The following is a 23,922-nucleotide window of genomic DNA, read 5'->3' as shown; positions in this document are numbered from 1 at the left end:
GCACAGATGTTAGCTCAGGTCTAATCTTCCTCAGCAAAAAAAAAAAAAAAAACCCATAAAAAAAATAAAAGTTGGAACCTGGTCTCAACTGCTGAGTGGAGAAATAGAAAAATGCCATGTCTGCTGTTCTATGTCAAAGATTCCTCTTCTAGAATGAGGATATTTGTGGGGACTAAAGGCACCGGGACCCCCCCACCCATAGTCATGATTTGGGACCCTTTATCTATGGCTGCATTGGAGAATAGACTGGCTATGTTAAGGATAGGCTGATGGCCTCATCTCCTTCCATCTCAGGGGACCACTATTAAGTTCCCTGGCTCAGATGCAATGGAAATTCTACTTCGTACTCCTGATTTGGTTCTCTGTCAAGCAGCTTGCTTTGTCTCAATACTTACGTGCTGTCTGACTAGACACAGGTATCGTTTTGATGATCTTTAACTTTTATTGATTCTGCCTGCCCCAAGGTGTTGTTAATTGTCTCTAAGGACCTGAACCCCAGGAATGGTGGCAGACTCAATGGAGAGGTTATGCAGTGTACAGATCGCTTCTCTGAGGGCCAGATATTTAGAGACTGATATATTAACTTAAATAGAAAATGCCTTGCAAGACATATTTATGCAGAACTTGGTGGTGCTGAATGGTAAGATATGGGAAATAATTAGGGAGAATGTTCTCCATATTTTTACTCTAGGGCTCAGAATCATAGATTATATTATAGTTAGACTCTTCTTGATTATTTTCGTAAGCTGCCTTAAATCCTCTCTGGAAGCACGGTAAAGACATATACAAACAAGCAAATAAGCAAATAACATTTATTGAGTCCTTACTGTGTGCCACGTAGTGTGCTAGGTGTTTTGTTTTTTTGGTGAGGAAGATTGGCCCTGAGCTAACATCTGTTGCTAATCTTCCTCTTTTGCTCTTTTTGCTTGAGGAAGATTGTCCTTGAGCTAACATCCATGCCAATCTTCCTCTGTTTTGTATATGGGATGCCACCGCAGCATGGCTTGATGAGCGGTGTATAGGTCTGTGCCCGGGATCCGAACCTGAGAACCCTGGGCCGCCAAAGCAGAATACACGAACTTAACCACTATGCCACGGGGCCAGCCCCTGTGCTAGGTGTTTTAACTGTTTCCTTTAACCCTCACAACAACCTATTGATCCTCAATTCCATCTCCAGTGATTTGTCAGATATTTGCCCTAAGAGGTAGGGGCCATGTGGGCCTTTTACTTGTCAAGCCTCTGCAGCAGGCAAGGCAAAGGAAGCAGCAGGAGAGAAGGAACCTCTGAAGGTGAGGGTGGAGGAGGGTTTACAAGTGCTAGGGACACGCAAGCTTGAGAATCAAGCATTGACTTTCCTGATTGCCAGAAATGCTGAAGAAATGGCTTTGTTTCTTTTTTCCTTCCAGTGGCTTTTTCTGTACATTCTCCAAATGGAAGACATCACTGAAGGGATTACTGGTCAAACAGGATAGAGAACAAAACTTTCCCTTCTTTTTCACTTGCAGCCTGTCCTTATATTTCCTCCTGGGTCTACAATAAGACTCCCTCCTGTTTGTTGAGTATCCTGGGCACTGTGTTGTCCCCAGTTCCTTACAAGCCTCAAAGAATGAAAAAGGTTATGCTTTTGGGATGTAATAGATCTTTCATTTGCACGATTAGGTCTCTCTGGTGTAGGAAGCCCATCTTCACATTTTTGGGTGTGTGACACAGTCAAGTCTACAACACATTCGGATGGTGATCGTCCCCGCCGAGCAAGTGGGAAGCTTGGGGCTCTGATTTGGTTGTGGGTTCTGAGACCCTGAGCTGGTAGTGAGCAAAGAGTGTCCTTCTGGGAGACAACATCCAAACGTAAGTGTTGGTCATGTACCAAATGTGGACGGTGCAAATGAAGAATGAGTCCAAAGGAGGTAGATGGAAAGGCAGCAAGGAGAGGGACTCAGAACCACCCCAGAGAGACAAAAGAGCAGTTCAGCTTCCCCCAGGAGAGATTCTCATGGTGCTGGAAGGTGGGCGTTGAGGGCTTTTGATAGATCCTGTTGGGTGGGTGGAAGCTGTTAGAAGCACTAACAACTGTTTCAGGGACAGGGAACTAGGTCTCACCCTGCACAAGGAAGGAACTCTGTAAATATTAGGCAAATGGTTTAATTTTTGTTCAAGCAAAACAGCCTCTCTTAATGGTTGTTGAAGCCATGAACAGTCAAAACTCTGTTATTTAGGGAAGTTGCAGCTGACTTTCAGATATGAGCTGTCAGAGAGACTAGACGTCAGGCTGGTTCTGTTGCCCTTTCAGCTCTCTGAAAGTTTAGCTTGTATGTGCAGGCACACCCGTGTGCCCGTGCACACACACACATAAGCACACTGCTCTAATAAGAAACATGCAGTAGGCAAACAAGGAAAGAATCTGCATTGTTCCGAAACAACTAGTTCCCTCTGTTTCTTCATTGAATTCACTGGACAAAAATAGTAATGTAACATATTCTACTGAATCAGACAGAAAATTCTTTTCAACCTAACAATTTACATGGGCATTTATGTCATGTCCCAGTGTGTGTATGTGTATATACATATATAGTATTACTACAGTATGTACAACAGGAATGCATGAAATAATCTTTAATATTAGGAGATTCACAATCTTTTGTGAAAGGTAACAATTAGACATAGCAAACAGGTAACTTGCAAGACAGGAATAAAGATTCCTAAATACAAAATTCCATCGCCAGAACATTACCTTTCCATTGTTCCCTCAAGCAGTCAATTCCATGGCCTAAGAGACATCAGGGGTTCCAATTGCTTCTCTTTTGGCAGGGTTTGGCATCCAATATCAAGCCACTCACTATCAAGCCCTTTTAACTCAATTGACAAGGTTCTGGAGAACCAGGGCCCATCACAGGCTAAGTTGGAAGAAGGGGTTGGACAGGTAAGAAGGATGATTCTAAGTAAATTCAAAGATCATCACAACATAGGGAGAAGCCTGATGTGAGGAGAAGCTGGTTATTAGAAAGAGATTGATTCCACAAAGGTGCTTATCCTCGTTTTATGTGACTACCCAGGAGGTATGGTCACCCTCGCGTCTGCTCTGGAGTATAGAAGGAAAGACATTTCGATTTATTAGGTTTGGGGAGATTTTAAGGGGCTGGGAGGGTTGGTTGTTGTTTTAAAGGAATGAAGTCAAGTGTAGACAACTTTAAAACACTGCTGCTACATCGTGCATCTAATTGAGTCACTTGTGGGTCGTCAGGCTCTAGAGTACAACGATTTGTCAGCACAGGACACAGAGTGGACCAATTTAATACTTGCTGGAGGGGTTAGAATTTCCACAGCCTTTGATCAGATTTTTTTTTTAGGTCAGTATCATTTAGAGGTAGATAAAAATATCAAGTAATTGGTGAGAAACTAGATGGTTTGTGGCTAATTTGCAAAAGCACCGATTACATTGTAATTTGGATTTTATCCCCTTAACAAAAAAGTCTGGAGATTTTGAGGAAGAACACATTTAATATTGATACCATGCTATGCAGCTTACTCTATAGCATGCAAACGTCTGCCATCTTTCCTCCCGATGTGCCCTCTTGCTTGCTTGCTCACTGGAGCCTCTGAATCTGCAATGACTTTCGTGTTCTGCCAGATAATAAGATTATGTGTAACACCATTGCTCCTTTATTACCTTCTTTTTAAAAAATGGAAAATGAAACCCTCTATTCTTTCTTTAACTTAGAATGGAGCAGGATAGAAAAAATTGAAGTCTGATCTATAATCACTAAAATGCCTATCTAATCACTAAATCACTAAAATGCCTATTTGAAGAGAGTTTCCAAAAGAGTCTTTAGGGTGGAAGAGAGTGCAAAAGATGTTGGGTGTTACTACTTGAAGACCTTCTCCACCCCACCAGCCCAGACATTTTTTCTGGAAGAGCCTTCACAGACCTAGTTAATCTCCTCCGAATGTGTTTCCAGGTCAATGGCCTCCTTTCAAAATCAGGCACCAGCACTGAACACGATACTCCAGGAGCAGGGCAGCCACACCCTGGTGGCCTGTTTTGGCTTGTGCTCCACCAAAAGCATTAGAACTTGTTCCCGTGACCTACAGCTTATCACCTGTTAACCCACTATCCTCCTGTTGTGTTTAGAAATAGGACAGGGAAGAATAAACTCAGCAGACATTACTCTTTAGAGTGTTTCCTTCCATTTTAAAAAGACTCATTTTTTTTTTTACCTAGTGTATTAGTGTTTGGGCTGCCATAGCAAAATACCATTGACTGGGTGGCTTAAAAAACAGACATTTACTTCTCACAGTTCTGGAGGCTAGAAGTCTAAGATCAAGATTCTGGTCGATTCGGTTTCTGGTGAGACTTTTCCTGGCTTGCAGGCGGCCGCCTTCATGTCATGTGCTCACATGGCCTTTCCGCAGTGCCTGCTCAGGAAAAGAGAGAGAGAAGGAGATCTCTGGGGTATTTTCTTATAAGGACATTAAACTGGTCAGATCAGGGCCCCACCCTTATGACCTTGTATAATCTTAATTACTTCCCTAGAGTCCCCATCTCCAAGTACTGCCACACTGGGGTTAGGGCTTTACAGACATTCAGTCCGTAACACGGAGTGTACCTCTAATTTCATCTTCTACTTTTTCCATTCACTTTGCATAACCTTCATTTTTCTGCACAGTCTTCATAACCATCTTTTCACTTTTTCTGACTATACTATTTTCATATGTTCTTATTATTTAAAATTTTGGGTAAATTCAGGGAAATACAGTGAAGAAAACTTAAAATCACTTAGGTATAATCACTATTAAATTTTAGTGCATTCTCTTTCAGTGTTTTCCAATGCATTTCTATATATTATATCTAGAAAATACATTTACAGAATGAGTTATATAGATTTAGTAGCCAGCTTTTGTCTCTTAGCATTGTATCATAAGTATTTCCCCAGTGTTGCAAAAAAATTATTTGACCACGTATTTTAACAACTGCCTAATATTTTATAACATGACAGTACCATGGTTTATTTAACCAAACTCATATTGTTGAACATTTGAGTTTCCAGTTTTTCACTGCTGTAAATAATATTTTAAGTAATATTGTGCAAGTAAGTTTTGTCTACATTTCATATTTGTTTTAGGCCAGATTCTACTAGATCAAATAATAGAAATATTTTAATGCTCCTGTACGTATTGCAAATTATTTTACAGAATCTCAACAATGATTATTCATGGCTTTAAAAAATACTATTTGAAACATAGAAATAAGCACAGCACGAAGAAGTCATTTTGTTCAATCACCTAAAATAGCCGTTATTAAAATTTCAAAGAATAAATAGGATTGTATTGTTTTAAATCTTATTTTTCATTACAATATTTATGAATATTTTTTCCATGACATTATGTACCCTTCCATGATATTTTAAAGCCTGCATTGTGGTCTATTGTATGGATGCATCATAATTTAACTAGCCAATTCCCTAGTTTTGAATTTTTATGTTTCTTTATTACAAATAAGACAGAACAAAACACTCTTATAGATAAACCTTGAAGTACTTGCCAGATGCAGTGTTCTTGTGCCAAAATATTTGCATATGTTTAATGATTTTTTTTGTTGTTGTTTGTTTGTTTGTTTAATGATTTTAACATGCACTGTTAAATTGTACTTGAAAAGTTTGTGCTGATTTATATTTTCATCAACAGTGTAAGAGCAGTACCTATGCTGGTGGGGAGAGTAACACATAATCGTACATTTAATAAATGGAAAATTATATTTCAATTTAACGTCTGTCTTTATTTAGTAGTAAGGTTGAATATTTTTTCATATGTTTATTGGCCAGTTTTTTTTTTCATTAATTACCTCTAAGTGTTCTTTGATCATTTTTCTATTGGAAGTATCCATCATTCTCTTGTTAATTTGTAAGATCTTCCCATATTTTTAAGCAGCGTTTCTTAAACCACGTTCCACAGAGAATTAATGTCACATGAAAAGATAATAAATATTCTGCTAAAATTGAAAAAAAAATTGATAATGATAATGTTTATTAAAACATTTTTAAATGTATATGTAAGAAAAATATTAAACAAATATAAATAGTAGTTATTTGATATCTATTTTGAGACACAATCTGTTATACCTGAGAATGCCAGAAAGTGGCATGAGAAAATACCTAATATATGTATTTACCCTTGTGTCTCTTCAGTGGTCATGAGAACATCATATATCTTATCTTAAAATGTCCACATATATTTGTGATATATTTAATATTATCATAAATAAATCATCAATCAAATTTTAACTCTTTTCACATCAATTAATTTGTCTGAGACTCTCTTGTCATTTGTCAAGATATTCTTGGCTGGTCTTATTTGTACTTACAAATAAACTTAGAATAAGATTGTCGAGATCTTCTCCCAAAATACCCTTAAGATTTTTACTGTAATTGCAATAATTTTATTGATTGATCTGGAAAGAACTTACCTTTGTACAAGGTGAAGTCTTCCCATTCAGCAACATGGTACTTCTCTCCAATTTTTCAAGTCTTGTTTTAACTCACTAAGAAACTTAATTTTTTAAAGAAAAATTATTATAACTTTTATAACTATATAAATTTTTTATAAATATATATTTTCATATTTTTTATATTTTTATATAGTTTAAATTTTATAACTAGGAGGTCCTCAACTAATATGGTGGGGCTTTCTTCTATCATCTTGTCTTATTTTTTTGTTTTTAAATTTTCCTTTATTTTTCCTTTTATAATGGTATTTTTTTCTGTATCTTTGTTTCTGTAAGTACACTGGTAAATTTTCTAAAAATTATTTGATCCTGTCTCTTTATCAATGTCAATTGCAAAAATATCTATTAATTTCTTCCTATAAAACTTGTGAAATTTACCATCATTTTACTTCCTTTCTCTCCCTCCATCTTGCTTCTCTTCTTGGTATGATCAGATTTAGACCCAGATTCTTATTATTACTCCTTTTACATTGTAAAGCCTTTAAAGAATTTTTTTTAACATTTGCATTGTTTATTCTACCGTTTCTTTTTTACTGCATCTTTTGTATTCTTGAATTCTTTATTCAATTTTTGATTCACTCTGGAATTCTTGATTCACTTTTTGAATCAAAATATTTTTACTTTTGAAAGATAGATATTGGTAGCTTCAAAATAGTTGCATTTCTGATTTTATCTTTCTGAGGCTTTTAAACTGGATATAAGATTCTCAATTCATAATCCTTTCCTTTCAACTCTATTGGTTGAAAGGAAACCAACTGGTAGCTATTGCTTCATTGTCTGCTCAAATTTAGTGTTGTAGTAAAAAAATCTGACCTTTTGTTTTGCTTGTACACACTTATAAGAATTTTTCTTTTGCAAATACAAAACATGTCTAGGTGTGAGTTTCCTCACTAATTTGCCAACCACTCCATTATCCCTTTTGCTCTGAATATTCAAGTCTTTTATCAACTGGTGGAAGTTGTCTTTTATTATATTTTTGATTGTTACTTCTCTTCTGTCTGTTCTGTCTTCTCTTTCTAGAATTCCTAACATACATATTTTGAATTTATGGTAACCCTCTTGAAAGTCAATCTCTTCTCTCCTCATAAATCTCCTCTAAGTCAGGGGAGAACCTTATAGCTATTGATTTCCTACAACAGTCTGTAGTTTGCTGCCTCCATTTTAGTTTTTAATTCAGCATTCACATTTTTTCATCTCTGTAACATCTTTCTTGGGCTGCATTTTCTTCACAGTGCTCTATTCCTGTCTTCTCTAGCTTTACAGATTCACACTCCTCCTGAATCTTGATAAGAAAATTTATTTGAAATCTTCTACACTTTTATCCTGTTGCTTCAATAATAAGAGAAAATTTGGTTATTAAAGATTTGTCTCCTTTTCTTGAATTGCTCTGTCTTTTCAGTGGTTTTTCACAAGATCCGTGCTTGTCTGCTTTTATGAGTTCAGGTGAGGGTGCAAATTGTTGAGATCTCTATCTAAACAATAAATGGAGAAAGAAAAACTTTAGATTTGCTGTAGTTTATTTATGTCTGGAAGCCAATGGAAAATAATGAATGAGCGATAGCAGGAGTAGTTACAGCAGCGAGCTTCACCTCTGTGCCTATAAGTTTTGTCTGTGTCTTAGTTGTGGCAGCCCAGAGTACTCCAGGCAGTGCCCCAAATCTAAGGTTGCCCTTACAAAGAGTCAGCCACAGCAGTACCCTATATCTGCTCAGCTTGTCTAGTCACATCATACGTAATAATAATAACCATAATGGCTAAATTTTTTGAGTGCTTATGATGTGGCAGCTACTGTCCTGACATGTACATAGTACATGAAAATTGGATATAAACACTGCAGAAAGACTCCTATTATTTGTGGTCTCCTCGTCTAGGATGTTTCCCAGAAACATTACTGAGATTGAGATTTGATCTCCACCCCCCCAGCCAACCAATGATAGCTAGAGTGACCAAATAATTTATCGTCTAAACTGAGACACTTTTTTGTGTGTGTGTGTGAGGAAGATGAGCCCTGAGCTAACATCCATGCCAATCGTCCTCTTTTTGCTGAGGAAGACCGGCTCTGACCTAACATCTATTGCGAATCCTCCTCCTTTTTTTTTTCCCCCCAAAGCCCCAGTAGATAGTTGCATGTCATAGTTGCACATCCTTCTGGTTGCTGTATGTGGGACGTGGCCTCAGCATGGCCAGAGAAGCAGTGCGTCAGCGCATGCCCGGGATCCAAAGCCGGGCGGCCAGTAGCGGACCTGGCACACTTAACCACTGTGGGGGGAAGAGGGAGAATCTCCCTCTGCCCTTTTCCTTAAGGTTTTTATGGCTGGCCAAATAATTAACAAGACAGGTTAACAGGAGAAAATAATACCAAGTTTAATAACATGTATACATGGGAGAAACTTAGAAATGAGCAACTCGTCCCTCTGTCTAAGCTGCTTGCTTAAGTATTGCAGCTAAAGGCGAGGAGCGTGTTGGGGGCGGGTAGTGGCTTGGGACTTCAGAGGACAGGAAGACAATTCTTTTCAGGGTCATCTATAGATAATGTGGTCAGGGAGAGACAGAGTTTTTCATTAAAGAGGCTTGGTGCCTTTCCTATTGTAACCTCTATCCTATATTATCTTTACAGCCATCATGATAGAAGATCTGTTCCAGGAAGGAGCCACCATGTCAAATTTTTTAGGCAGTTAGTGGGGGAGGTCAAATGTCCCTCAGAGAAAACAATCAAGGTAAAGAGCTATATTTCAGGGTGGCCAAATCTTGATCTCCCACACCGCTAAGCCACGGGGCCAGCCCTAAACTGAGACACGTTTGAAAGCAAAAAAGGAAGTTAAGAATTATAAGATAACAAGGGTAAACTGGGACTGTCCCAGGTAAACTGGAATATATGGTCACTGAAATCGTAGCACACTCTTGCCTTCAGCTATTGTTGCTCTGAGTTAGATTCAATGCATGTGTTCAAATTACCCTCTTCACTAGGTGGTCCTCAACTGACATTTTTAGTAACTGCCTAATAATCTATATTTACGATCGCGTAATCATTTCCTTATTGATGAGCAATTAAGCTGCTTCCAATTTTCATCTATTAAATATAACACTGAATGAACATCTTTATGCATAAAACTATATCCTTAATTTAGATTTTTCTTTTGGACAACATCTCAGAACTAAAATTATGTAGTAAGCTCTTCTTTCTCTGCCTCCATCTCTTTCTCTTCTTTTTCTTTCCCTTTTCTAAAAGCCATTATAGAAATGGGTTATAATATCTTACTGCCTCATTAATTAATAAGTTAACTAAAATCTTTGACACGGGCCGGCCCCGTGGCTTAGCGGTTAAGTGCGCGCGCTCTGCTGCTGGCAGCCCGGGTTCGGATCCCGGGCGTGCACCGACGCACCGCTTCTCCGGCCATGCTGAGGCCGCGTCCCACATACAGCAACTAGAAGGATGTGCAGCAATGACATACAACTATCTACTGGGGCTTTGGGGGGAAAAAAATAAATTAAAAAAAATATCTTTGACACGTTCATTTTGTATTTGTATAGGAGTCATGACTTTTCTTCTTTTTAAATTATCCTTTAACAGTTTGGAGGTCATCCACCAAGGTCCTCTGACAGAGCCAGGTAAACTGCATTGCCCGAGAGGTACACCTATTAGGAGGAGCCAGGGGGTGGGGGGTGAGTGAAAATCAGATACATCTTTTCTTGATTTTGAGAAATGAATCTTAAACAGCAATAGAACTTGAACTTTTCTGTCTCTATGTTTCTGTAGGGATTTTTTCCCCTCTCTCTCCTCTAATTTTGCATTTTGTTTTTCTTTCTGGTTCACACAGGAAGAATAAGTTATGATGGCAGCAATAATCAGTGGAATTTGACTTTATGGTCTGACTATTCAGTAATATGGGTAAATGGATTAATGGACCATAGAGGTCTATTCTCTGTGGGGTGAAAAAATAGAGAATCCAGGATGTTAGTCTTTTTTGTTTCTCTATTTGTCTATTTTAGCTTGAATCAGTTAAGAATTTCATTCTTACCAAGAGAGTGAACAGCTCTATGATATCTGGACCTGTGAGTTTTTGTGTTGCTATCTTACTATTAACCCATGAATAAACTTGTAGAACAAAAGATATACACTCTCTCTATATATGTGTGTCTGTGTGTCTATAATTCAGAAAGTCCTTTACTTCTCATAGTGTGAATATGAGATGTTTTCCTATCTCTGCAGCCATTAATAAATTAAATTATAAAGTCCTTTAAATTAAAAGAAACTCTGTTCTGGTTGGCTTATAGAGATAAATAAGGTCCTATAAATTAAATATTCCTAAAATTCCCAGAAAATAAGGAAATTGAACTCCAAACACATTAAGTATGCTAGACATGAAAGCAATTACATGGGGTAAAGCGTAGTAGGTGGGGTAGGGAAGGACTAGAGGCTGAGAGAAGGACCGGAAGGGTGATATTGTGGGGAAGAAGGGTGGTGGCAGTGACTGGAGATTGGTCACACACAAGTGGGTTCATCAAATAAGTAAATATACTAATGTGGGAGATCAAAATTTGGCCACTCCAAAATATATCTCTTTACCTTGATTATTTTCTCTGATGGACATTTGACCTCCTCCACTAACTGCCTAAAGGAATTTAACTCTGGGTATGGACAGACTGGCAGGGTCCTCACTAACCCATTCTTATCAAAGTTCTGGTTACCAAACATTTACATTTGTAAAGGTATCTCCCTCTCTGTACTGGGAAGAGTGGGGGATGACCTTATCTCTGGAAACTCTTATCAGTACAGAAGGAGAGGACTTAAATCTGTATACCCTTGATTGCTGTGCTTTCCGGTAATCCCCCATAGCTCTCTCCTCCCCCACCCCAACATCCTCCCTTGTCTTTATCTAAATCTACTTAAGGTGAAAAATCTCTGCGATTTGTTGAGAAACTTGGTTTCCCTGGTTTCTCCCATGTATACATGTTATTAAACTTTATTTTATTTTCTCCTGCTAACCTGTCTTTTAATTATTTGGCCAGCCATAAGAACCTTAAAGGAAAGGGCAGAGGGGGATTCTCCCTCTTCCCCCACACTAACAATAACGAGAGTTCGATTTCTCATTGTGAAAGAAGGGAATTACTGAAAAGAAGAAAACTACAACAAACCATGTGGTGTTGGATTCAAATTAGAAGTATCTGTTTGTACTCACAGTTTAATAAATAGATATAAATGCCCCTATGCATATCTCTATATAGCTATCTATAGAGATAAATATACATATATCTATTCATTTCCTAGCTCTGTCTACTAGTCACTGACTAGGTGCACGAAGGAACTCAAGGGTGGATTGGGAAGCATTTAGCTGTTTTTCCAAATTTTTTTTTTCCCTTTTTATTATGTTAAGGAGATGCAACTGCCAATCACGCTGAACCAGACCAAGCCTCGCCCCAAGAGCTACGCCCATGACCTTTGCCTTATTTTTAATGCTAAGATCTCTCCAGGAGGAGCTTCGGCCTTATCGCTTTAACCTGCAGTGCATGTGAAAGCATGTTTTCCTACTGAGCCTGCGCAAGCGAATACCCACCTCTCCCTTTTGAGTATTCATTCCCCATTGAAAATAAAAGGTCCTTGCTTCCCTTTGTTTGGGGGACACCATGACTTTGGAAATGATTCTGCATGGCCTTCTATTTGCTACAAATATAACTTACTTTGTGAGACAACTTCCACTGGTATAGAGTTTTATTTAACTCACCAGGAGGCAAACCCACTTGGTTAGATAACATACTGAGAAGGCCTGGGAGTCATGACTCCCAGTGTCACTGTGCATTGAGCACGTCTAGCTCTCAGATTTTGGTTTCTAAATATCATTCTGCACTAAAAGAAACCAAGGCTCTTTGGAGAAATAGAAGATTCCAGTTCTGGTTCAGGAAAAATACAAGATAAGCCTGAAACATCCTGTGCCTGAAAGAGAGAAAGTGCTCAAAAAATTGTGAGGGTATGTCAAAACAACACAGAAACCAACTTGAAGGAGTTCCCACTGGCTGAATCTAGGACAATCTGAGCAGCAAAATAAATAATGAGGTAACAGATTAAAGCCCATTGAATAAAATCGGAATACATGAGTTCATGCTAATCTAAATAAACAAATGATATAAATTAATTAATTAATGGTGAGATACAGGATATTTATATCATCTCAAAGTAACTCCTTTATTACAAAGGGAAAAAGAATAACTTTACAGTGGAGCAACCTGGTAGATACCACGTCAACGAAGTGATTAAAGTTAATATAACTAGGATTGAGACTAATAAAAATTATGTGCCACCTAATGGAATTCAATGAGAAGAACACATCGTTACTTCTGTGATATTCTCACCAAAGTCGTATAACCTGAATCGAATCTTAAGGGAACAGCAGACTAACCCAAACTGAGGTACCATCCACAAAATAACTGGTCTGTAATCTTCAAATGTGCCATGACCGACCGTGAAAAGCAAGGGAAGAAGGAGGAACTGCTCTACATTGAAGGGGACTAAAGAGCCATGATGACTAAAAGCAGCATATTGTTCTGAACTGGATCCTTCTACTACAAAGACATTATTGAGACAATTGACGAAAATTGAATAGAGTGTGAGGACAAGACAGGTGTAACGTATCAGTGTTAATTTCCTAATTTTGATGGTTGTATTGTGGTTATGTAGGAAAATGTATACCTTTGTAAGAAAGTCACCTTAAATATTCAAGGATGGTAAGGGTATCATATCAACTTACTCTCAAATGGTATAGGGAAAGTTCTTTGTACTCCAATTGCAATTTTTGAAAATCTGATATTACATCAAATTTTTTTAAAAAATTTACATCGTCCAAAGGCGTGAACATTTTAACGATTCTTGATAAAAATTGCTAAGTTGCTTTCCAAAAGGGTTGTACCTTGTCTTATAACTATGCAGTTCCATTTTTTCCTATTAAATTTTTGTCAGGTAAGCCAGGCACTAACAGCATTCAAAGACCTTATTTTCAGACCTACCTGTCACACTTTATAATAGAAGTGCTGATTTTCATGAACTCACTTATTATCTCAATGTGGGGGTAATCACTCATTGTATCATTAGCTGATAATGACTAGATGAGTTGATTGAGCTGCAAATGACCATGGTTACAGATTGCAGCTCTAGCTGATTAGATAAATATGCCACATATTTCATTTTGATCATATCAATTTCACTATCATTTGACTGAAATGTCTTCCTTCAACCTAAAGTTCTCATTAAGGCATGGTAATTTCTCTGAAATATGACTGTATGTATGACTTCTACCAGCCAAAACCAATAGTTACAGAAAAGGAAGGTTATTTTACATTTTAGCAACTGCCTTGTTATATGATTTTACACAATTCTAGAAATCTGAAGCTCCTTTGTTAGAAAGTGAATAGTATCTTTATGACACTTGGAATAGAACACGTGTGGCAGGGCAGAGAGATCAGTGCTTCTTTAACTGACCATCCTGTCTAGTTTAAGAATTTTAGGAGGAAGATGGGCACGGATGTTAGCCCAGGGCCAGTGTTCTTCAGCAAAAAGAGGAGGATTGGCAGATGTTAGCTCAGGGCCGATTTTCCTCACACAAAAAAATAAATAATAATAATAAGAAAAAAAGAATTTTAGTGAAGAGATTTGGGGGTTTTCTCCACAGTAAGTCCTAAAGAATGGCTCTCTTTGGCACCTGGCATCAGGCATTATTTAGATTTTGTAGCCAAGTGCTTCACAAACTTTAAAGTGCACAGGAATTTTGTTAAAATGCAGATCTGGTTCAGCAGGTCTGGGGTGGGACCCGAGAGTCTGCCTTCCTAACAAGATCCCAGGAGGTACCGATGCTGCCTGTGCACAAACCACACTCACAGGGAAAGCCAGGGGCTACCAAACAGCTCACTTATGCTGTTGCATCAAGAACAGACCTCAGAGGTTGTGTGTGAGGAGATGCTTGGCACACTGGTGAATCTGCTCCTCTCAGCAGGCCTGGTTCATCCACCTGCTCTAGAGCAGAGTTAATCCAGCAGCCAGCTGGATGGACGATGACAATGACCACAGTGAACAATTTTATTGGGCCAAGATTGCGTACTTAAGAAAACAGACAAAAATTTGACTGTCTTGTCCATGTAGTGCTATGATCTTTATTGGAATATGGCCCATAGCTCTTATTTTTCTTCTAAAACTCCTTGTACAGCCCTGGGGAAAACAAGTCATTGTCATTCCTTGGAAAGGAAAGAGAAAGAGAAGATGAGGAAACGTATGCAGTCTCATGAGCTGCCTTGAATAACTCCGGGTAAATAGGAATCTGGTCTGATCTGGTGAGTCACAAATTGACCTAAGGTTAGCTTTAAGATTATTCAGTCATTTTTGCTATTTTGGGATGAGGGAAGGGGCCTCTTTTAAAAGTAGCTGAGTGTTACTGAGCCTTTTCCATGAATACCTTGGACTCAGAATTTTTAGGGATGAAGTTTGCTCTATGGTAAACTGGTATGTTAACATTTCAAAGGCACAATAAGTCAGCACTTGCTACTTCAAGTTGTCTCTTCACCTTGGGACACTGAGTAACACCATCTCCATTCTATTGATCTGGGAATTGAGGCACTAGGAGGTTAATTAATTTAGCCAAAATCACATAGCTAATAAGTGGTGGAGATGGGATTTGAATTCTGCCTGTAAGATTTCAAAGCTCAATGGCCTTCTAATATGCCAGGCTTCTTCTCTAAGAATATTTGTGTAGGAAAAGTATTTTAGCTTAAATTGGTGGGAAATGGGTGATATGCTGGGATTTTTTTGCTTGACCAAGATTATGCAACTACTAAGTGAGGAGAAAGAATTCAAACCCAGGTCTAATCGACTGCACAGGCTTTGCATTATACCCACTTCTTATGATCCAAGAATCATGCTGCTAACAGCAGTACCACAGATATCACATCTTATTTGTAGAGCACTTTCAAGTTCTTAGAGTTGTCATTTGGGTCCCACAGTATGCCTGAGAGGTGAGTAGGGCAGGCTTTCCATGCAGTTCACAAGTTAGGAAACCAAGACTGTGCAAGTTAAACCCAAAGTTCACAACCAAGAAGCGGTAGCCCTAAAATCGAGGTCTTGGGAAGCAAATTCCAGGAGTCCACAGTCTTCACTGTCATCAAAAGACCTCAGCATGTTTCTGGAGCATTTTTAAGTGGAAATATCCCTAGCTGTGCACGGGGATTTATTTTCATTTTAAAGTAGTTATTTAGAAGCTAGCCAAGGCCATGATCTGCTTTTAGATTACTAAAATAATGGCAGCTGTCTTAACAGGAATTTATTGAGTACCTACAATGTATAAAAATGAACATGACATGGGCCCTGCTTTCAAGGAGCTTACAATCTAGTAGACATGCAAAGACATAGACATAACTGACTGAGAAAAGATGACAAATTCGTTTGAGTCTATGTGTAAAGAAGTAAGTACAAACCGAGGCAAGGATATAAGTGAGTAAGGAATATAAATACCTCTTCTGGAAAGAGGAGAGCTGCTTTGTACTTTGCAGGTGACTTTTCCATAAAGGACAATTACCATTATTTTAGTCCACAGCAATTTGGTTCTTCGTTTCTCCTTTCTAGTCCAAGAGCCCAAATAAACCTGTCAGAAATCCTTTGGAATCTTATCCTTGTAAGCAATTACTATTAGCCCTACTCGGAGTAATCTCCAATAGCTCTGTTGGATCTTCACACAGCAGTTGTGGAAAAAAAACCCAAAAAAACAAAAAAAAGAAACAACCTCAGGACCGGCCCCGTGGCATAGCGGTTAAGTGCATGCTCTCCACTGCTGGCGGCCTGGGTTCGGATCCCGGGCACGCGCCAATGCACCGCTTGTCAGGCCATGCTGTGGCGGCGTCCCATATAAAGTAGAGGAAGATGGGCACGGATGTTAACCCAGGGCCAGTCTTCTTCAGCAAAAAGAGGAGGATTGGCATGGATGTTAGCTCAGAGCTGATCTTCCTCACAAGAAAAAAAAAAACCCTCTTCCCAGAACATGCTGAATTCTCTTCCTGCTCCAAGCCTTTGCATGTACTTCTATCTCTGGAACACTGTTCCCTTCGAGTCTTTACCTGGACAACTCTTATGCATCCTTCAGGTCTCAGCTTAGCTTTATGCACACTGGGAAACTTTTCTAATTCTCCAAGTCTGGAGTAAAGCATGTAGTGGTCTGTGTAGGTTAAGCTGTGCTGCAATAACAAACATCCTCCAAATCTCAGTGGCTTAAAAAAAATAAAGGTTTATTTCTAATGCACATTATATGTCCATTGAAGGTTAGTTGGGGGCTCTGCTCCGTATCATTCCCCCTCGGGGTCCAAGCCCAATAGAGCCTCCACCATATGGAGTACAGCCAGTTACCATGAGGGAAAAAGGCTTTCCACCTACATGTGACTTGTGTTACTCCCACTCATATTTCATTAGCCAAAATAAGTCAGTCCTAGCAATCCTACCATGTGCCAGAAAGGAAAAGAGCTGGAATCTCAGTGAATATCACTAATAACCAGCACAGAGCTCTTCCTGCTTGCACCCAGAATCCCAGTACTTACGGCAATTGCAGTACTTGTTACACTGCACTGCAATTATCAGTCAGTATCCCCCCACTAGACTCCAAGCTTCTTAAGGACAGGCACTTAACCTTACTTTTATATCCAATACCTGCCACAGTGTGTGGCACATACACACTCAGTGAAAAAACTTGAACGAAGAAGACAATGTCCTCTTTTTTAAAAATGCAGGTCTGTATCTTTAAATTTATGATTTCAAAATAATTACAATTCAAAATGCTATTTATGTCTTATGTTCCTTAGGAAAGATATACATATAGCCTTGAGCTACAATTCTGACTTTGCTTTTGAATGCAAATATTTTAACAAGTATAGCACACAGAAGCTTGAACTGTCAGTTATTCTAGCAGCATATGTATAATATCTTGTTTATCCCGGAGATCCCAAATTAGACTAATGAAAAAGCTCTACCTTTAAAAATACATCTCTGTGTTTGTTCTCAATTTGTCTTGAAAATGAATCAAAAGTTAGAGCTGCTATTTTCTTTAAGAAATAAAAGTAATATTTCTTTAGTTTTCTTAGTTGTGAATGGACTTTGATGACTAAACATGACAAGTAAATGCAAAAGATGAATTATCCATCATCAGTTTCTTTGTTTATAGTCAGGTATTAATTTTCCTATATACTTTAGAGCTTTAAAACATATCAGTTGAATTTCTACACAAACAAATCGGTTTAGGAAATAACCCACCAATTTGTTGATGAATTCACCCAAATGGTAAATTCTTTAAAACATCCAGCTATCAACAAATAGCTTGAATAAATTACATGGCATGTTCCCAGCAAGCCAGGGTGTAAAAACATAACCATAAGGTACTTTTGGAGAGAACACAATGTATAAGTTTATAATAAAAATGACAGTCCACTGAAATGTCACATTTTCTTAACTACAAATTTGTTTTCAGAGGAACCATGTCGTTTTTCAAGTGCAAGTATTGGATTTAGCAATTATTAGATTTAGTGTGAAGAATATGCTTACCAATTTTAGCTTCTTTAGTTTTAACAGCTTTTTTTGGATTGGCCCTAAGGAAAATCTATAGGATGTTTTATGTTTGTGTGGTATTTTTATATCATTATAACATTTGTATTTTGATCATCATGATACTTTCCTGAGATAGATGAGTTTCAGAGACTTTTAGCCCCATCTAACTTGGCTTTTTTCCTCCTGCAATTCCATTTCCTCCTCAGTCCCCTTTCTAGTGGTTACATTTTAATAGGGAAATTTTCATGAATCCTCTCAGCAACTGGCATTCAGTCAGCTCTCTTCTGATTTGGGCAAGAAAATTCATCTTCTCCAAGAAGGGCTTCTTCCTATGGAATTTTCTCCTTTTCCTGACAACAAAAACCTAACTTGATAACTTATGGAATATATCTGGATGTCTACTTAAGAGAAATACGAGTTCCAATGAACAGATATTTATTTTTAGAGTTATACCATCTTTTTTTTCTTTATTATTATTTTTTTTTCCTTTTTTAAAAAATTTTTTGTTTATGGTTTAACATTGTATTAAATTTCAGGTGTACTAGTTATATCATCTTGTTTCTTATGTTTAAAAACAACTATGAGACTTGTTTGATGATATTAAAAAGTAACCAAATTGGAAGTTATTCTTTAAGACCCCTGAAGTATGAAATAGATAATATTAGCTCTCCCTGAAAATCTATAGTATGGTTTGAACTGGGTAAAATAGTGAAATAGATGAAGTTGTTCTTGTTATTCTTTTCTCACATTTCAGTCTCTCAACAAATATTTACTGAGTACATACTATATGCCAGGCCCTGTGTTTGTAGTTAGCATTAAAACGGTGAGCAGAAACCGAGCCTAGAAAATAACAGGGAAGATATACATTAATCAAACAATCGTGTCAAGGATGAAATACATCCTTGGATGCAATGCATAGTGACAAACTGAGATAAGTATTTTGAAGGATGGTAACCATTTCTCAAAAGTGGATAATACCGAAGGAACTTGACTTAGAGTGGGAGGGAGGAGGGGGTCAGGGGAGCCTTGCCTGAGAAGATGACCCTTGATCTGAGATCTGGCAAATGAAATGGTACAGGTGGGGGCCTGGGAGCAAGAAAAAATGAATAGAGATGAAACACATCAAACAAGTTGAGGTTGGGGACAGAGGCTGAAGGTGTAAGAAGAGACTAGAAAGGCTGGCAAAACCCAAACCTTCAGGACCTTGTAAAACGTGGATTTTGGACCTCCTCATGAGGGCAATAAAAAGCCACTGACGCATTTTAAACAAGTGATGAACATGACCAGATTCATGTTCTGAAAAAACTACTCTGACTTCATTGTGGAGATTAATGAGAAGCCCAAGTGGTATAGGGAGACTAGTGAGAAGTCTGGACAAGAGGTGGTGGTGGCTTAGATTTAGTGTAGCAGCATCATTCAAAGATGAAAAGTGGGCAAATTTGAGAGATATTTAGACACAGTCAAGAAGACCTGGTGATGGACTGGCTATAGAAGGGGAAGAAGAGAAAAGGGTGGAGGACAAGTCTGAACAAACACTAACTTAAACAACATTTTGGATGCAGGCACTATTTACCTAGTTAGAAACAGGAGAGGAGTCAGTTTGAGTCTGGGTATTGGCTGTGCTGGATTTGAGGTGCCTTTGAGATAGCCAAGCAGAGATGTTGAGTAGCTGCCTATATAGGTCTGGAGCTCGGAGGAAAGGTCTGGGCTGGAGATTTAAATTTGCAAGTCACTGGTAATTAAAACAATGCAGATGTATGAGTGAGATAAAGGGAAAGGAACAGAAGAACTAGGAGAGACCGGGAGGAACTTCTCCACATGATGTTTGGGTACAGGCAAATAAGTCTGCATAGGAGACTTGAAATGGGATAGCCAGAAGCTAGAAAACCAGGAAAGTGCAGTATTTCAGAATTAAGGGGGAAAAGAGTTTTAAGGAGAAGAGAATGATCAGTAGTGTCAATTTCAGCTGAGAGATCAAGAGAATTGAGACTGAAACACGTACGTTGGATTTAACAACAAAGCAAATGATGGCAGAGGTTTGAGTGTGTTTAAACATCAGTGGGAAGCAGCTGCCCGGGAGAGAGGGGCCACATACACACAAGAGAGAAGTGGTGACTTTCATTCTGACTCTCAACATCATCCCAATGGCCTAACCGCTTTATGTTATTCTGCACAATGTTCGACAATTCAGAGCATCTCCCTGAACTGCGTTTTATCTTGTATAAAATAGGAATAGTGATATTGCTACATCATGCAGGATTATTAGGAAGATTAAAATAAGATAAAAGGTGAACAGAGGCTCTAAACTATAAAATGGAATTAAAAGGTTAGCAGTGACTGTTTCCCCTCAATCTCTGGCTCAGCCAAAGTTTACCTTTTCTATGTCCTCTTCCTTCAAATCCCTGCTAGATAGATAACACATCCAGTCTTCTTATCTGTGGCTGAAAATGACTTACTGTCCCGCTGCTCCTAGATGTCGACAAGGGGGCCTCCTATAAGCTCAATGATAATACATAGAAAGAGGGTCTCAAAAGCCCATTGCATGCAGCATGGCTGACCAGCAGGCAGAGGTGCTTGTAAACAAGGACCTTTTTCTGTGGCATACCTAAAATCATATCCAGTAGGCATCTGCCTTTTCTGCTGATTATTAGGAAATAGAAAGAATGTCACTTTCTCCCACTCCCCACCAAATCAAGTCACCCAACCTTGTGAGGATTTCAAGGGGTTTGGTTTTGTTTTTGAACCAAAGGAGTCATTTAGAAAAATAAGGCAAGAATGCCATCTTGGGGTTTCTGCTGACAGCACAGGCTACCTAAGCAGCAGATGGGAAAAAGAATGTGTTCCTAGAAGTTGTTCAAGGTCACTACAGCAATGCACTCAGATCCTTAAGGGCTTCTCTGGTTGACTAAATTTAACTGTTGCAATCCTATAATTAAACAATTTAAAACTTTAAAGTCAGACTAATTCTTGACATTTGGGTTTGGGCCTTTCCATATTAAGCTTCTAGCTAGATCATGCTCAGCTTTTGCTTACCCATCGGTGGTCTTATCTATTTATGATTTGCTTGATAAGAGGACTTAGAGTTTGGGGCCATCATCTGGTAAATTCCTTTCTCACCTGTTTTTTCTGCTTATCTCAGGATATATTGAAAGAAAATAGTGACAGAATTTCTCAGGTTTTTCTTTATTTTATTTTGGGAGGCATAGGGTTTTTGGCTTATAGAACCAGCTCCCAAAGTTCAACGGGTGTGACTATAAAGTAATAGGATTCCTTGGAAATGAGTTTTATTCCTTGATAGGACATCTTTTTAACCTTTTACTTGCACGATTTTTCCCTCATAGTTTTGTCTTTTTTAAGGTAGTGGAGAAGGCAATATACTATGATTGGCATCCTTCGTTAATCTTTCTACATCTCACCCTTATTTACTAAAGAGAAGTAAATCCAGGCAATGTTGCAAAGACCCCACTAGCAAATAATTTGGAACCCAATTTTGTTTATTTTCTTTCTTCACAAGTACTTCCTGTAGGAAGAGGAATCTTGCTTTGAATAAGATTGCTTACAGAAGTCTATGCACGAGAGATGCAGTACAGGGTGATGGAGAGAGATTTGCAAGATGTAAACACTTGTTTTCATCTTCCGTCATCGTCACTTATATAACTATCTCTACCCAGCTCCAATAGATTTTTTAAAATTCATTGAAATAAGGACTCGTGCCGTTATCTATCTGCCATGGGGTTAGAGATTAGCAAACATTTGTTGACTCCAACAATGTATGTCTAAAAGATGAGATTTACACTTTGTTCTTTCTTTCCCTTCATGTTTCAGTGTGTATTCTTATTATCTCCCCACGAGTTTGGAAATAGTTTTTGTGATTGCACATGACAGACATGGAGATGAGGATACAAAGGAGCAAGTTGAGTACCAGTCAAGGCAAGTGCTGATTGCTTGTTCCTTTGTCTTTTCCACTACAGAGAACAATATGGTAGTAATTTAAAAACAAAAGAAGAGGGAGAGAAACTATGAGAATTTGTGTTTTTTTCAACCAAATGCAGAAAGGAGAAAGTATGTCAAGAAATGAGGAGGTGGGAAACTTCAGATTTGACTATCTTGATGCATGTTCAAAGTGTCCCCTTACGTTCCCAGAGGTGGGTTGGGACCAGATTTTGAGTTTGGGCTCTGTGTGAGCTGTGACCTTGGGTAAGTAACTTAAACTCTCTAAGCCTCTGATTCCTCATCTGCAAAATAGGATTAATAGCAATACCTCCTTCATGAGTTCATTATCAGGGTTAAACGAGCTAACGAATGTAGAGTGCCTGGCAAATGACCATTGCTCTATAAAAGTAGCAGCCGCTGCTAATAAATTCCGAAGGCCAAAAGGCAAGCCACCCCACTTAGCTCCATGGGGCTCCTTTCCTTGGGCACCAACCACTCACAAGCCCACACTGCCTTGAGGGAGCCCCATCCTCAACATGACGGTAGGTTACTCCTGGCTGGGGAAAGAACGACCACACATAAATATGGTTTGTTGAGATACGCTAAAATCTTTATTAAACAAGAACTGCTAGGTCGACTTGCAAAAATCAACATTGGATAAATGAACTAAGCAAGGGTTAGAACTCTCTGGAGAAATAGGGAATACAGGTTAAAGCAACTTCAAGAGCCTATTAACTATGAGAGGAAAATCAATGAGAAAGAATTGAAACAGGAAGTAGTCACTGATAGGAATGCACCCAGTCAGAGAAAATGTCCCAGAAGAAACAAATTAGTTCAGGGAGAGTTCCCGGAGAGGGAGAGAAGGGCAGGGTTCATGGTATGTGATGACAGGAAAGCTAGTTGAATTGCAGCCCATTGCGACATGCAACAGAGAGAACCTCTCTTCCTAGCAATCGGGGGAGCTGAGAAGCTCATTTAACTGAGCCACAGAGGAACAGAAAAGAAACATCAGAAGCCTGAGCATTCTGTCTTTGGAGGAGATACCTCTGAATCCACCGGTAATGGGAATAGAAATTTACCTTCAGGGCTCAAATCATAAAATATTCTCTGTAGACTTCTGTTTTGGAATAATATTGACTACAATTTTTCTTTGTTGAAAATATAAGTTTCACAATAGATTAAGATTGATTTCACTCACTCATTTAACCTCCATTAAAAATATCAAAGTCGGGGCCAGCCCCGCAGTGTAGCGGTTAAGTGCGCGCCCTCTACTGCTGGCAGCATGGGCTCGGATCTTGGACACACACCTACGCACCACTTGTCAGGCCATGCTGTGGTGGTGTCCCACATAAAGTGGAGGACGACTGGCATGGATGTTAGCTGGGGCCAGTCTTCCTCAGCAAAAAGAGAAGGATTGGCATGGATGTTAGTTCAGGTCTGATCTTCCTCACAAAAGAAAAAAGTCATTTATTAATTTTTAAAAAGTAAAAAAATCATTTTAGTGCCTAAACAAGCACACTCTGATACATTGTTGGCAGTGCTACAGGCCAATGGAGGGCACTATGTCCATGGATATCAAAACTAAAATGCACGTGTCCTTTGATATAGCACTTCTTCTGGAAAATTTGTCTTACAGATATACTTGCCTGCATGAATATGATATTTGTACAGAATTGCTCATTGCAGTATACATACAATGGAATATTATACAGCTATAAAAATGAATGATGAATTTATTTATATGTTGGAATGGAAATATCTCAAAGATATATTAAGAGAAAAGAGCAAGATTCATAAAACATACATGGGTATGCTATCATTCAAAAAAATAAAATTAAAACAGGAAGAAAAATATGTGCATGTGTGTTGGCTTGAATATGCATAAAAATTCTCTGGAAGAATAAACAAGAAACTAAAAACTGGTTTC

General features: G+C 38.5%; 1 long non-coding RNA gene across 7 annotated transcripts in view; it reads left to right on the top strand.

Annotated features, from left to right (window-relative positions):
- The window catches only part of LOC131406136 (uncharacterized), a 107,787-nt gene that overhangs the window by 82,078 nt on the left and 1,787 nt on the right, over positions 1 to 23,922 (top strand). For 3 of the 7 annotated variants that reach the window (XR_009220070.1, XR_009220065.1, XR_009220072.1), the window contains one exon: positions 2,809 to 4,739. The exons of 1 other annotated variant lie outside the window; for it this stretch is intronic. This is a non-coding gene — a long non-coding RNA (uncharacterized LOC131406136). Of the gene's footprint in view, positions 1 to 2,808; positions 4,740 to 11,874; positions 14,067 to 23,922 lie in introns of those variants that run through there. 3 more of the 7 variants (XR_009220069.1, XR_009220067.1, XR_009220071.1) reach the window with 3 other exon arrangements.

Source organism: Diceros bicornis, chromosome 5 (genome assembly GCF_020826845.1).
Source record: "Diceros bicornis minor isolate mBicDic1 chromosome 5, mDicBic1.mat.cur, whole genome shotgun sequence".
Lineage (NCBI taxonomy): Eukaryota > Metazoa > Chordata > Mammalia > Perissodactyla > Rhinocerotidae > Diceros > Diceros bicornis.
The sequence above is the reverse complement of the archived record's forward strand: the minus strand, read 5'-3'. Positions and strand labels throughout refer to the sequence as shown.